The 16,974-nt window shown below is 36.9% G+C and overlaps 1 protein-coding gene and 1 pseudogene across 1 annotated transcript in view; one reads left to right on the top strand and one right to left on the bottom strand.

The window, feature by feature from the left end:
* Window positions 1–16,974, top strand: part of HMGCLL1 (3-hydroxy-3-methylglutaryl-CoA lyase like 1) — an 826,606-nt gene that overhangs the window by 220,222 nt on the left and 589,410 nt on the right. The gene's annotated exons all lie outside the window — the stretch shown is intronic.
* On the bottom strand, window positions 5,201–5,833 carry LOC147707431 (ubiquitin-conjugating enzyme E2 H pseudogene; annotated as a pseudogene).

The raw sequence follows: 16,974 nt of genomic DNA, 5'->3' as shown, positions 1-16,974 counted from the left end.
TCACTCAAAAAGGGGAACAAAAACCCAGTCAGAACAGGCAGGGTAGAAACATCCTGACCCTCTAGGCTTGCTCAGGGTGTCGTACATGGATCTTTTTTTATTAGAAAAATCGTGGGGTACATCTACGGAAATTCATACAATTACAAGCACGAGCTGCATGCTGATTGGCTGTCAACTGTCTGTCAACACTCCAAACCAGGAAGTGTTGGCAGCCATCTTGTTCTTCGCTAGAACTGAGTCACAAGAAAACCGTAAAACAAAGTTGAGAAATAAGGAAAGGGGGCAGGGTAGAAACATCCTGACCCTCTAGGCTTGCTCAGGGGGTAGTACATGGATCTTTAGACTCAATTTCATATTTTTTTTTAAATAGAAAAATCGCGGGGATACGTCAAGTGGGGGCTGAGAAAAAAGGGGGGTCCCAAAACGTGTTTTCCCCATGTTATTTTCCTTAGGACAATTAGACACGGCTACAGCCCGAACTGCTGACCGGAATTACAAGAAATTTGGCAAAATGATAGAGTCTGATTCGCAGATCACGCTTTTGCTTAAATGGTGTAAATCACTCCAGTAGTTCTTGAGAAAATCAAAAGAAAAAAATATATATCTATAAGCGCGCACGTGCGCGCACCTGCGCGCACCGTGTGCATATCGGGTGTGCCCGCAGCGGAATTCTGATTTGCTGTTAGACGTCTGTCAACATTCCAATCGGTGGAAACCAGGAAGTGTTGGCCGCCATTTTGTCACTCCGAGGCAGAAGAGAGTCAAAAACAAAAGTGTAGAACGTGAAAAGGGGGCAGGTTAGAGACTCCCTCACCCTCTAGGCCTTCTCAGGGGGTCCCTGAAGGACCCCGAAGGGCAAAAAAAATCATTTTTTGTTTTTTTTTAAATCGCGAGGTGCGCGCACGGTGCACGCACCCCCGAGCAGGAAGAGAGTCAAAAACAAAAGTGGAGAACGTGAAAAGGGGGCAGGGTAGAGACTACCTGAACCCCTAGGCCTTCTCAGGGGGTCCCCGAAGGACCACGAAGGGCAAAAAAAGCATTTTTTTTTAATCGTGATGTGCGCGCACGATGCACGCACCCGTACGCGCATGCTGCGCAAACGTCGGCAAAAAAAATAAAAAATACAGTTAAATCACAAGTTTGAGTGTTTAGATGTTGGTTGGCTCTAAAAAGAGCCATTGTGTTCATTGAGTGTTTTTTTTACCTGCAAGTAAATACCGATGCAGAGTCTAAAGTTCAAGAGGAAGACTCTGTTCCCCTTATCTGTGAAATGTACACCGTCTCCTCTATAAATGCCTTGCATGTTGTAACGCAAGTTGTTGTGATATATACAACCCATACCATAGTCTCTGAGGAAAGCGGAAACAGACTTATACACATGTTTCCTAGCTTTCTCAATCTGTGGACAATATTGATTAGACTAGTTCCATTTTTGCCTTTGGCATATATTAAAATATACAAAGGCAGTTTGTGGAAAAAGTGACATCAATTGCCAAAAGGTGTCTTTTAAAAGCATTTCCAGACCTACCCCAGTGAAAGTGCCTAGGTCGTGCCACCACAGTGCACATTTATGAGGTCAGGGTGTTGGAGATGCAAAAAGGATTTTACCAATGGCATCAATTGGTGACAACTCAATCCTCTCTGGCCAATCCACATAATATCCACATTTGGTAAATCAAGGTTGAGAAAGGATCTATTTGCTGCATACCTTTCAGTCCAGAAAATATAGCTGTGTTCTACAATCCACACTCTAGACATTTTGAAGGGAGATCTGGTTGTACTCAGATGGGCTCTGGAAATTAAATGGCAGTTTGAAAAGTAGGATTTTAGAAAAAAAGTAGATGAGATTCAGTGCACTTAAAAAAAAGAAATGATTGGTGGTTTCAGAAAATTCAACATTGAAAACTAGGGTGCATGCTACTGTTTTTTAAAAGGAGAAATTCTAATGGTTGAGAAAAGGTCATTGAACAGAACATTGCACAGGATAAGCTGGTATATCGAGAAGTCAAACACCGTTGCTGGTTTGGTTTGCAACATTTTGTGATGAACTTTTGACCTGTTTTTCAGTTAGGTGTTCCATGGAATGTTACCATGGTAACAGGCAGAGAGAGAGCAGTAGGGGAAGGTTGAACATTATGTGAGTTTGAAAGTGTAGAAATGTATAACCAATTAAAATGTTATTTTGGTTTTGAATTTGTGTGGGAAGAAATTTCATTGGTTATCTACATGAATATGTGTGGAAAATGAGAGGGAAGCAATGCCTTATATGGTTGCAGTGACTGATGCACAATTCAGAGATTCTGCTTAAGAAAATCTGGTGTGTGATTGACACTGTTCTAATTCTACAAAATAATTTTTTTTAAAGGTGAGTTGTTAATTTGTAAGGGGATCTATGTTGTGCACTTTAAGTTAATAAGAAAAATGTGTTCTAATGTGGAAGCAGGAGTTTATTTGTATAGAGTCTGATTCTGAATTTGTCTGCTTTGGGAAAAACATTTTGATAGGAGCATTTGGTATGTTAATGTGTTTGAGGAGATATTTTTTTGCAGTACAGTGCTGTTGTTAAAAATGTAGTGTGTACATGAAGTGGTCTAACCACTTACACACTTGTATATCAGGGTTAGAATTCTCAGATAGTCTCCTTGCAGTCTAGTAAACATTTTGGGTGTGCTGCACATATGCCATAGAAAATCTTTCAGTAGCATGTTGCAGAATAGTTTGCTTAGTTGATGTGTTTAAAAATATGGGAATGCATGTACTCATGAAGTGAGTTAGACTTTAGGACATGCAGTGCTTTATAGTCCTAGCCCTTGCATGATACCATACACTGCCCAAACACAATTGCATTGCTCTAAACTCAGAAATATCAGTCCCACCTTGACCCCCTACACTGCCTGAACACCACTGCACTGTCCTAAAGCCTGAACCACCATCCCTAGCAAAACCTCCTAAACTCTTTCAACACTACTGCACTGCTCTAAACTCTGAAACAGCACTCCCAGCAAAACCCCCTTTCACTGTAGTAATCATTTTACTGAATTGCAAGGGATACTGTCATGTGTCTAAGATAACAGTGTGAGTCAGTATTCATTTCAGAAAAATGTGGCAGATTAGTTTGCTTCATGTACTCATGAAGTGAGTTAGGCTTTAGGACATGCAGTGCTTCATCGTCCTAGCCTTTGCTAAAGTTGTATTTTATACACCTTTCCAAAGGAAACAAAAAAGGATTGTGCTCCAAAGATTAAAATAAAAGAGAATTATATTTCCCCGACCTTGCTGCGTCAATTTCAGTTCTTGATACAAGCATTATTTAAATGTCCCTAAAATAAAACTTGCAATGACAGGAAAGGAATTTATTATGGTTTGGGTGTGCTGGGGGCGGTGGGTAGGATTGTGGAGAACAAAAATTAAAGACTTAAAATAGCTGACCATGAAGGAGACAATGGCATTCACGAGTCAGTGGCCTGCACAGTGCGTTTTGCCAAATAGGTAAAACTAATTATGGGGCTTAATCGGAGTAGACCGCTTCCAGAAGCATGAGACAAAATAACAAAAAATGGCCAACAACATTAAAAACACAGATTTCAACCTGGCTGTCCCAATATCAAAGCCTGCAGGCTATCAATAGAATCTGGTCTACGAAAATCACCTCTGCTGGTCTCTAAACTCCTAGGGCTTAATGCCATAACGTACGCTTAATCGAATAGAGGGGGTCTAAGGTCACAGTTGTGCTTATGGTGAATCACCTCTGCTTAAGAATACGCTTTCATGGGAGAAATGTACTGGTGCACTCCAACAGGTGATTCAACCTTCAACAGAACCAGGATTGCCAGAGGCATCAACATCCTATTACATCTGAACCGTGAGCGGGTACACGAGCGTTGAGCTTGTGCGACTCATCTCTTCATTTCCATTTTCCCCATTAAAAACTTATATTCAAACATCAACACAGACCACAGCACTACCTTACTAAAAAGGGAGGACTAATAAACACATGAACCTGGCTATGCTTTCTCTCCACAAAAGGATTGGTTCTCAAGTTACTAGATAACTGAATTTTTTCACTTAAACGCCTAGTCGCTTCCTGCAAACCAGGCATGGGAAGAAAATAAATACATTTTAAAAAAAATTAGCTGGATTCCACTGTTTCCTAAATAAGGCTTACATTTTTCACTTTGGGTAATACTTGAAATAAACTTGGTTTTAAGGGTCCATTCTTCATTAAAACTAAAACAAAATGGCATTGGTTTGCATTCGCTTATTCCACACCCTTTCAGACAATAACTAAGCTGAAAAAAACTTTTGACGAAAGGAAATATGAAAATTAAAGGCCTGGTTGGGTTATCCCCCCATCAAGAGTCGGAAGATGGAAGATTCAAGATCATGCGTTACATGGATGGTTCTACTTGGTGTGAGTTTTAAACTACACACACAAAAAAATTGAGTTTTTAACCCCTCGTGCACTGAGGCAGAATGTTTAAATCACTATATAAAACCAGAAAGAAATCAAAAGCAGTAAATATTGACCTCGTATGTGCGTATGTACACCTTTAAAGGAATTTACCGCATGAAAAACAGTTTGTTGGCGTAAAAAAATGGGGAAAACCCACACATTCTCAACGCAAAATTTGTTCTGTTCGGATGACTGCATTCAAAGGGGCACGAATACAATTACACTGGTATTAGCAGGTCCCCCACAGGTTGAGGGGTAGACTCCACATAAAAAAAAGTGTACTTAGAATCCGGATAAAGTGTCTTTTATGGCTAACATTAATGCTCCAAACTGCTCTGCATTTCCAGTTTTTTCCTTTTGGTGGCAATATTTTGCAATTACTCTAAGTCAAAAAGGGAATATCCTCAGAAACTCAGAAGGAGCACTACTTCCTTTCCAGGATTATAGCAGAAGCTGGCTTCATTCAGAATCCAATTAAGAGTGGGATTTTAGCCTGTGACTGCAGAACATCCCACGTTAGCATCCGGGTGGTTTTCTTTGGGAGAGCCTGTAAAGAGGGCAGTGACCGACACCCTCAGAGTCTACCTATCAGCACAGGGGGCATGATAGTAATTGGTGTATGGGTCTCGCTTCTTTAAGTTGGCGAAGTCTCAGTTCAACAGTAGTAGGGCTTGGCCTACATAGACTGACAATTGCATGCAATGTTGCACACAGCTACCAAAGTGGAATGTGGGAAAACGCAATGCACGCCGGACAGGAAAATGACCAAGAAATCAGGATCTAACTGTGAAGTACATACATATGTATACAAAGGTGTCTGTATACATACATACTTCAATGCTATTATTCATAAAAACCTTGTTTAGTAATACCAAATTGCTTTGTTTAAATATGAATATTATAGTCTGCTTCTCATGGTTAGGAAAAGTCTTTTTTTCTGAAAAGCAGTTTGCTTCTACTACAATTTCATATCCTGCGCCTCATCCTCCGAAAAGTCAGACATGGAACTTTCTGATGAACTGTCCCCAGTGCCCTCTTCTTGTTCTTTCAGTGCTCTTTAATTTTTTGTTTGTATTCTTCTGGTCGGTGGAGGTACATCGCTGCAGCATCTCCATTAAGAGGATCTATGGGGTTAGGGTAAGCCAGCAGCTGGGGCAAGAAGGACTCAAATATGTTGGTCAGATCATACAGAGCTGTCCAGGTATGATGGATGACATCCAGGCACACGGTCCCTGATGCTTCATCGAAGTTCAGGTAGCCTAATCCCTGCTGATGAGGGGTAAATACCCCGAAACACGTGTACAGGGATGGCGAAGATTTTGAAGATACACGAGAATTCGAAAGAAGATGCATCACAGAAAATGTAACTACAATTACCATGGTCCTTAGGGGCGATCCCGCTGGTGTGTTAGCAGTGTGCGACCCCAATAGTGAATGTCACTGCCCAAACACAACTGCATTGCTCTAAACTCAGAAATATCAGTCCCACCTTGATCTCATACACTGCCTGAACACCACTGCACTGACCTAAACCCTGAAACAGCACTCCCTGCATGATCTCCTACACTGCCCGAATACTGCTGCTGTGCCTTAAACTCGAAAGAACACCCTGCTATACCCCCTGCACTGGGTGAATACTACTGTAGTTTTCTGAACCCTGAATCAGCACTCCCAGGAAGACCCTCTTTCACTGTAGTAATCATTTTACTGAATTGCAAGGGATACTATCATGTGTCAGTATTCATTTCAGAAAAATGTGGCAGAATAATTTGCTTAGTTGATGTGTTTAAAAATATGAGAATACATGTACTCATGGAGTGAGTGAGGCTTTAGGACATGTAGTGCTAGAAAGTCCTAAGCAGTATGTGTGTCAGGCCTCTTAATTCTCAAATACTCTCCGTGCTGCATAATAGAGACCCTGGGTGTGGTGCACAAATGCCATAGAAAATCTTTTAGTAGCACATAGTTATCATTTCAGTGAATTGCAAGGGATATTTTGATTTGTCTAGAAACAGAATGTGAGTCAGTGTGTTTTTGGGAATATTGTGACAGAATCACTTGCTCGGTGCATGTGTTTGCAGACATGGGAATACATGTACTCATGGAGTGAGTCAGGCTTTAGGACATGCAGTGCTTTATAGTCCTAGCACTTGCATGATACCATACACTGCACAAACACAACTGCATTGCTCTAAACTCAGAAATATCAGTCCCACCTTGACCCCAACACTGTCTGAACACCACTGCACTATCCTAAACCCTGAAACACCATCCCTAGCAAAACCTGCTAAACTCTTTCAACACTACTGCACTGCTCTAAACCCAGAATGCCCCTATAATGTTGAAACACCACTGCTCTGCCCTAAACCCTGAACCAGCACTCCCTGCATGATCTCCTACACTGCCCGTACACTGCTGCTGTGCCTTAAACTTACTCATGGAGTGAACCACACTTTACAACATATAGTGCTTCTAATTGCTATGTAGTATGCTAGTAGTGGTCTATAATTGTAAAAAAAATCTTCACAACAGATTTTAATTATCTACAAAAAGAAAAACCATTATGCCTTCAAAGAGTGAGAAAAGAAAAATATATAAACAGGCTTACTTTTCCAAGAAAACACAAGTACAAGATTTATCTAAACAACAATGTGTGGATAAAAAGAAGAAAGCTCCTGGTAAGACAACAAAGGATTTTATAAGGAAAATAACACAAACTAAATAAAATGTGGAGAATCAGGAAAAAATATATCTGTAACTACAAAGAAAAACCAGACAAAAAAGAAAAATTATGGAAAACTATGTGGTAAGGATATAGTGTATAGTAATAGGCGAAAAAATCAGTTTATTGAAATTCGGAAGCAAATGTTTTATAACAGAGTTGTTTTAAATGTATTAAAAAATATAAAGAATTGTAAAAGAAAAACTGCTTTTTATAAGAATAAGAAACATATTGAAATAATTGTTGAGAAGGCTTTTGAATTAAAAAAAGCTGTTCATTTTAGTAATCAATACGATTCTGACACTAGATAAGCCACTCAATGTTATGAAGGCCAAAAGTAAGTGGAAAAGACTAATTAATAGAATTAATTTTTGTAATGTTTTTTCTGGAGAATGGAAACATAGTTCAAGTTGTAAGCCGTTTTTTAATGAAGAGAGTTACCTTCAGAGTAATGATTTGTTGCATGCAGTTGACACCAGTGGTCGAGCCTATGAGGTTAAGAATGGTTGTTCGATTGAAAAAGAGAAAATTGTCCCCTGAAATGCAGAAGAGGTGTTAGCTGATGAAGTTTTAGGGAGACGTCCTAAGGCTCCAGTGTACACTTGGAATTGTAGTAGTATATGTAGTGTACAACAGGATTCAATTGATTTTTTTCGAACTTTCTTACATAAGTATACTATGAAAAGTTTTAAACAAAAGATTAAGATGTTGCAAGAATTAGACCCTTGCAGAGTGAGAAAAAACAGGTTTGCAAGGTCATTCTCTGGCTTGTCTTTCTAAAAAAGTATCTCAGAGTGTTTTTCACCATTTCAGGATGTTAGCAGTGCATCATACTGAAGTGAGGACATTTGTAGGAAGGTTGTATTATGCAAAAAGTCCAGCACTTAAGCTAAAACAGTTAAACAGTGCTCTTTTCCATGGATCAACATTTGTGAATAAATTGAGGTTAGTTACTTTGGTCCTGAAGAACACAGTGCAGAAACAGATACATTAATAGAAGGAAATGTGGAAGAAAATGTACAGAATTTTAGTACAGAAAACTTTGAGCAAGAAATAACACGGTTTAAGGTAATTTTGGGTGAAAGGCCAAACTTTTCTTGTATTTGTTGTAGACAAATTCATTATAAAAATCAGACCAGGTTAGTTGATCTATATTTAAAAAGTGAGAAGGAAAATAATAATCAGCGGAAGGAATTTCCAACTTATTTGTTGGTAGAGAATTGTTTTGATTTGGGTTCTTATCAACGTATTTGAATATATTGTTATAATAAATTAAATGAAAACAAATGCCTCATAGAGCTGTACATAATAATCTTGAGTTGGTAAATATTCCTTCTGAACTGATGGATTTAAATACTTATGAGTCTATTCTTATTCAATGTGCGCATCCATTTCAGGCTATTGTTCGTATGGAGCCTAAGCCAGGGAAATTGCCTCCTTCAGATTTACAGAGAGGATTAAAGGGAAGAGTTGTATATTTGCCTCTAGATTTAAAGAAAAATATTGAAAAAATTGGTGTAGAAATTGTGGAAGAGGAACCTCTAGTTATTCTAGTTAATGGCATTCCTACGAAGAGTAAGATAATCTGGCAAGAATTAGTGGATGTTAGGAAAGTGAAAAAGGAAACTTTGTATTTGGTAAAAAATAATCAATACTATAAAAATGTATATGTTCGAGAAGATGAAACAACTATAGAAGAGGACAGTGATTTGTCAACTGGACAAATTGAAAAAGTGGATGTGTCCAGAACTGAAGAAATTTATGAACATTATAGTGTGCATCCACTTCACTCTAAAGAAGTGATGGGGAATACTATTAAGTTATTCCAAATGAAAGAAGCAAAAGGAAGTCCCATTAGTGTATGGGAAGAAAGCTTGGAAGCTCGTTGTTTCCCTTAGGTATTTCCAACAGGCAAAGGTGGACAATATGATGAATGACCTGTGCAGATACCTGCATCTGAATAACGGACATCAAGATTATATGCAGAAGATCCAAGGTTTCGCCAATGTATTCCATATTTGTTTCATCTTCTGTTTGAGAGTGAGTTGTCTGGACTTCCTTATGAAGTGAACCATATACTAAAAAGTGGAGTACATCAGCTAAATGTTTCGGCAAAGGACTTTATGGATAAAGTCCAACAGAAAGATACTGTTTTCAAATCTCAGCTAATTAATCTTATGGCATGTCAGCGTGGTACTATTGAGTATTGGTATCGTCGTCATGGGAAATTGAAATGTATGCTAAGAAACTTAGGAACTCCTACATGGGTCCTTACTCTAATCTGTGCAGAGTATGCTTGGGAAGAGTTACTTCAATTTCTTCGAGAGGCAAATGTAAACATAGAAAATATAGAATACAAGACACCTGGAGAACTGTGCTCTTCGGATCCAGTTAATGTATGTAGGTATTTCAGTCATAGATTTGAAGCTATGATGTCTTTTATCACAAACAAAAAAAATCCTCCTCTTCTTTTGGAGAAAGGAGTATCAAGCAAGAGGTGCTCCTCACAAACATATGCTGCTATGGATCAAAGATGCCCCCAAATTTGGAACAGATTCAGATGAGACAGTGATGAGTTTTATTGAACAATATTCTACATGTGCTGAACCAAAAAGTACAGAACAAAAGAATTTAAGACATCAAGTCTTACGGTTTCAAACCCATCGTTGTGGAAAATACTGTCGTCGAAAGTACAAGGATAAGGATAAGTTCTACACAAAATGTGGATTTGGATTTCCACGTCCAGTAATATCAAAAGGAAGAGTGAACAATTTTATGTCATCTTTGTGACATACTGTCATAAGAAAATCACCGAAAAATACCTACAACTTAAGAAGAAATGAAGAGTCAAAATACATAAATGACTATAACCCAGGCATTTTATCCATGTGGAATGCTAACATAGATATTCAATATGTTGCAGACAACTCCATTGCTGTGGCTCGATATGTAACGTCTTACATTACTAAATCTGAAAAAACGGAACTAAAGGAAATGTGGGAAGAGATTTCTCATGAAAAGAGCCTAAGTAAGAAATTGTACAGCTACAGTTTGAAGATGTTGTATCATGGAGAAATCGGAGCATATGAATGTTCAGATCGCTTATCATCTGCAAGTCTATACTCCAAATCTAGAACAATCATTTGGGTGAGTTTAGGTCTTGCAAGAACCTGAAACCGAGTTTTGAAATCTGTACAAGAAATTGAGTATTTAGCAGAGAGAGAACGAGTCAGTACATATATTTTGAAGACAAATATGTTGGAAACATACTATCCAATTAGAAGTAATCATCTTGAGAACGTTTGTCTCTATGAAGTACTGCAAAGCTATACTTTTAAGATTAATATTACAGAAGATATCAATAAAGGAGTATATGCTGTGATTGGATCTGAAGGATCTTTGGTGATACAAAGAAAAAGACATTTGATTAATCACCAAAAACAGAGTTGCTAAACTCCTGACAAAAGGCAATTTTACTATTTAGCTCTTTTGCAACTCTTTAAGCCATGGCGTACAGAACTGGAACTACTTGGAGATTTTGACAGTTATGAAGATTCATTCAACGCAACTAAAAATACTATAGAATGTCCTGCTTTTACTAATTATCTGAAAATGTTGAATGACGAAATACAGCAAGAAGCTTCAATTGCAGCAGAGATTGCTATACACAGTTCTCAAGACAGTCAAAGTTCTGCTTCTTTCAGACAGAATCCACTAGGAGAACCAATTATCCAAAATGAAGCAGCAACTGCCATGGATGAGGTGGAAAGAGCCATGCAACAAGCTCAAGATGATGTAATAAACTTAGAAGAATCGGAGAAACAACTAAATGTTGAGCAAAAACTAATATATGATCAAGTGACAGAACAGATTGAGCATGGTTTATATCATGGGAAAAAAGAGTGTTCATGTACGTCATTTAAACCTGTCTGATTGTACGTGAGTGGAGAAGCAGGAACTGGAAAAAGTTTTCTAATTAAAGGAATTGCAAATTATCTACAGAAAAGAACAAAGTCTTCACTCTCTTGTGTTGTTACTGCTCCAACTGGGTTGGCAGCACATAACAATAAAGGGATTATTTTACATCGTTTATTGATGCTGCCAGTAGAGCATGAAAATAAATTAGAATACCACAAGCTATCTGGAGAAGCTTGTTGTGAAGTTTCTAGAGTCTTGAAAAAAATGAAACTTCTCATTATTGAAGAGGTAAGCATGGTATCAAATGTAATGCTTGCCTTTGTGCATTTAAGAATGCAACAAATCCTTAAAACAGAGTATGATGTGTTATTTGGAGGCAAACACTTCATAGTTTTTGGAGATCTACTACAACCAACTCCTGTGAAAGGACAGCCAGTATTTAAAACAGTTACACATGAAGACACCAGAAAGTGCCTGGGAAGCATTGGAAATGTTAATATTTGGTCATATTTCGAATATACAGAACTCATTACAAATATGCGACAGGCAAAGGATGTTGATTATAAAAGTATTCTTGCAGATATAAGAATTGGAAAAGTGAGTGAACATGGCAAAGAAGCTTTACAGGCACGATTACTTTCAAATTTGTTTCCAAACGAAAATATTGTTCCAGAGAATATATATAGAAAAATTTCCGAAAAGAAATCAGTGATATGCTTGATGCCAATTCTGCAAGAATGTTCAATATTCAATGAAAAAATGTTGAAGTTAGAAAATCAAGAAATTATAAAACTGGAAGCTGTTGATAGAATAGAGCATGAAGGAGCTACTATTATTTTGTCCGAAAAGTTGAAGTCAAAATTGGATTCTTTAAATTTGGAACAGATTCAGATGAGACAGTGATGAGTTTTATTGAACAATATTCTACATGTGCTGAACCAAAATCAATATCTAAAACTGCTGGTTTAGAAAAGAATCTATATGCATGTATACATTGTCGGATAATTTTATAACGTACTTTACATGTGGAAAGAGGTTTAGTAAATGGAGTAATGTTGTTGATTTTGTTAATTACCCAAATAGAGAGGACATTGAATTTTTAAAAATCAAATTTGATGAAATTAAAGAAGTACAACAATTGAGCTGTTTTTCAGCTCGATTTTTGCTTGTAAAAGATTTATATGTCCGCCGAAAACAGTTTCCTGTTTGTTTGGCATATGCAGTGACTATTCATAAATCTCAAGGTTTAAGTGTAGATTGTGCTCTGGTGAATATTGGAAGTACTGTGTTTAAAGAGGGTATGGCATATGTTGCTTTATCCGAGTCAGAACTTTATCTGGATTATACCTGATTGATTTTGATGAGACAAAGATTAGTGCAGATGTAAATTGTGTAAAAGTGTATAATAGGTTAAGAAGAGAACATGCTCCCAATTTACCTCAATATCCTTTATTTGAAAAGCGTGTGGTAGGTCGAAAAAGAGGATTGGAGAAAAATTATGGCGAGGTTGTAGAAAAAAAAAACTAGATGAACCAGTGATAGTAAGCAAAAAGAAAAAGGATACTATTGAAAAAATTGTTGGTTTTTACTTTGAAAACAGTTCTGGTGTGAACTGCTATGCTAATGTAGTGGTTTATGTTGTTTTTTTTCTTGAAACTTTACAACAACAAATTTTTGAAAATAAGGACAAAAGATTTTGTTGTTTGTTGAATTCTGTGTTTGCGAAATGTAGTAGTGATAAAACTAAAATAGAAAGTGTTTCTAATATTCGAAATGTTTTAGACATTTATTCTGGTTTAAATCAATTCTCTCAGAATATTCAGCAAGATTGTCATGAATTTCTAATGTATATGCTTGTTGTATTTCAAGATGAAGGTATAGATATGGATCATCTTTTTGGCCTTTCTTATAAATGGCAACATGACTGTGACAATTATTCGTTTTCAAGAAGTACTAATATAGACACTGAAATATTTATATATTTGACTTTACCAGACTGCAAATCACTGTCTTTTAATAATCTAGTTAGAGAAGCAAATCAAAACATGGTCTATACCCAATGTAACTCACAACTTTATCAATATTATTTATACAAAGATATGGACAGTATGTAATTTTAATGCTGCAACGATGCAGACCTGATGGAAGAAAACTGACAACTTTAATAACAAATTTGTGGCTTCTCAACTATCAATATCAGGAAGAACTTTTGTAACTGTAGCAATTATTTTCCATGATGGTCCTTCTACAACATCGGCACTTTACACAGCTTATTTAAAATGTACAAAAGGCTGGACTCATTGTAAAGATACTCAATTGATTTTTAAACAACGTTTTCCTTTTACAACCAAAATTTTAGGGAAAACAATTGGCCTGGGAAAATTACTGCTATTAAGAAAGGGTAGTCTGGTGGCGAAAAGTACTTAGTGAGTGAGGGTGATCAAGTTCAAAAAATTCTTGTAGTTGACATAGAGGTAGTGTAAGTGTATCAGATAGTGGGTGATGTGGCTATCACAGGAGATAATGATCATCAGTGAGGCAGAGCTGTTTTAGATTTGTTGTAGTTGTTGTAGATGTTGGTGACATTTTTTATTCCCTTGTAGAGGTTTCTTTAATGGTATACAGCTCCTTGCTAAGATAAAGGATGAGCAGAGTATCATCGGCATACCAGATGAAGTAAAGATTCTGATAGCATGCTAGTTGTTTAAGGTTCTATGTACATGATAAATAGCATCAAGTGGAGGTATAACCATTGTTAGATGGTACAAAAGATGTTGGTGCTTTTGATTCAGAAGGTTGGGAAAAGGAAGCTTAAGAGTATTATTAAGTAACTTCTAAACTGAGGATTTTACACATACTATTTGGCCAAGTGGAAAAGTGTCTGAAACAAAAAATGACTATTTCGGGTAAATGTTGTTAGCATATGTTTGTACATAACTTTATTTAGAGTGTATAAAAAATAAGTAATAATGTTTTGTTACTTTGTGATTGTTGGACATGTCCTATATTTACGTAAGAAATTGCTGTTTGAAAAAAATATTTAAGATATGTTTTTTTCAAATTTTTACATTATTAATGAAAATGTTGAATGGGTTTTTCAAAGATAATTTTATTAATTGTCTTTTTTTTGCCCGCTGTTATATGATGAGTACTATTGAACTTCAGTGAAAATCATTATATTCTGGGAAAAGCAAAATAAGATACAAAACATATTGCACAAATTATTATTATTATTTTTTTTGTTTTTTCTATTTAATATCTTTATTGAAACTTTTCCCAATTTTATGCAAGAAGAACAGAACAAAGCAAATGAAAAAGCCATCAAAAGAGGTACACTTTAAAGCCAATCAGGACGTGTCAACATGAAAAACTAATTTCTTATAGTCAGTCACAAATATACATCAAAAGATAACGAAGCCATATTGAAAAAAGAAGCAATAATAAAACAAAGAAAATCAAATAATTACTCCAGCTCCCCTTGAATCCATTGCATTAAAGGCACCCAAATCTTCATGCCTAAAGCTCTTTTTTTCCGGCCCTTAGTTCTGTAAATAGTAATTTCAATATTATATGTGGCTAAAAGACGGGCTCTCCATGTTTAAAAAAATGGGGGTTCTGGACTAATCCAATCTTGCATAATGCACGGCCAGATTAGTGCCATACGGATAAATATTAAACATTTCCTCTCTTCTGAAAGAGTATCCGAGGTTACCCCTATCAAGTCTAGTTCATCTGTCAGTATAACAGTCAAGCCAAACAAAACTGCCAAAAATCTTTAAATTGATGACAAAAATTTAGATAAGTATGGACAAAGAAAAAACCTATGTAGTGCGTCAGCTGCAAATTCCCCACATCTACTACACGAGGTACCCACAGTTGTCCCCATTTCGAAATCTTAGAAGGCGAATAGTAGAGGTCAAATACAACCATATAATGTTGAGACCGTGATCTGCCAGTTATCAATATTTTGTACGCTAAAGCATTTGATTCCTCTATATGAATTGTGTCCCTAGCCAACTTTACAGCCCATTTATTTGGAATTATTTCAATATCATCTGGACATGAGGAAATAATCAATTTATAATAATATCCAATAGATTTTTTACTAAACATGCTGTCAATAATGGGAATTCTCCGTAGATGAGATCGCATTTGTAATCCTAGGGAATTGAAAAAGCTATGAATCTGTAAATACTTAAAATAATCATTAACTGGTAGATTACATTTATCTTGTAGTTCATCAAAGGAAATCAAATGATCATTTTGCCACAGATCACCCACATAATGAATTCCACAGTTACGCCACCTATTTATTACTGAATCTTCAAAAATTAATGGAAGGGTACCTGGTGCTAAAAGAGGCATATAAAGTGAATCTTTGAGATGCCTAGTTGGCGCTTTATTATTCTCCAGACCGCGTGGGCTGCTTTCACGGTCTTAAATTCGTTTTTTTTAAATAGCTGGGCTCTATGATCTTGATCAAACATCCACAACACTCTTCTCCTAATACAAATTCATATATTGAAGGTGAGTGACTCAATGGTATCCTTGCCTTTTCACCAATTACCAGTGGACTAATAAACTGTATAACAGATGCCAAATAATAATTTGAAAAATGTGGTATACCCCACCCTGCCCTATCCTTCGGCAAGATCATTTTTTTATAAGCACTTTTCTGGCGTTTATAGCCCCACAAAAACGTGGCTGACATCCTTTCCAATTGTTTAAAACAGCTAAGAGGGAATTCAAGATGGATAGCACGAAACATATATAAAACCTTGGGGAGTATCAGCATTTTAAGAACATTAGCTCTCCCAACTAAAGATAAATGAAGATGATCTATTCGCTCAAGCGATGAATTTGCTTTTTTTAAAACAGTGCTTAAATTTAATTCCGGGATAGAAGAAACAGGGGATGTGATTTTGATACCCAAATATGTAGTTTCTGACACAGTTTTTATTTGTGCCGGCGGATTCTGTCCTATATATAATATTTGCGTCTTAGAAATATTCAACTTATAGCCAGAAAAAACTGAATTGCTAAGTCCTCAATTATTGGCAATGCCTTCTGTATATCTGTTGTCACCACAACAATATCATCAGCGTAAGCGAGGGCTCTGTAGTTCATACGTGAAACTTGCACAGGTGTAATATCTTCTGTCTGATTCAGTTTGTTTAAGAGAATATCAATGTAAAGAGCGAACAACAGAGGTGAGCACGGGCATCCCTGTCGAGTACCTCAAAAAATTGATAAAGGAGTAGATTTCTGCCCTGCTAATCTGATTCATTACGTTAGAGAAGCATATAGATCTTTTATAGCTAATATTATCTGAGGGCTCAAGCCTTTCAAATTCAGCAGATGCCATAAAAACGGCCAGGCTACCCTGTCGAATGTCTTCTCGGCATCCAACAGGGTAATTCCAAGTGCCGTCTTAGTCGCCTGAGCCCAATCCATTAAGGCAAGAAGACGTCGTATATGGTCCGTGGTATCCCGGTTGGGTATAATACCATGTTGAAAATATGAAACAATTGATGAAAATATACCTGAGAGTCTATTAGCTAAAATCTTTGAAAATATTTTGATATCCGCATTAATTAGGGATATGAGCCTATAAGAGGCGGGCAGAAGAGGCGACTTGTCTTTTTTCAAAAAAGCCATAATAATTGATTGCCGCCAAGATACTGGTGCATTACCTTTCTGTGCGTCTTGGAAAGTAAGGAGCAATTCTTTCTTCAGCAAATGACGAAATATTCTGAAAAATTCCAGCGGAATACCATTTGGTCCCATTGCCTTTCCAGTTGCGAGAGACAAAATAGCAGTTTCTACCTCTTCCCAAGTAATGTTTGTATCTAAAACTTCTGCGTGTGCTAAAGTTATTTTA

This window comes from Lissotriton vulgaris, chromosome 6 (genome assembly GCF_964263255.1).
Source record: "Lissotriton vulgaris chromosome 6, aLisVul1.2, whole genome shotgun sequence".
NCBI classification, from domain to species: domain Eukaryota; kingdom Metazoa; phylum Chordata; class Amphibia; order Caudata; family Salamandridae; genus Lissotriton; species Lissotriton vulgaris.
This window is presented reverse-complemented; position numbering and strand designations above follow the sequence as displayed.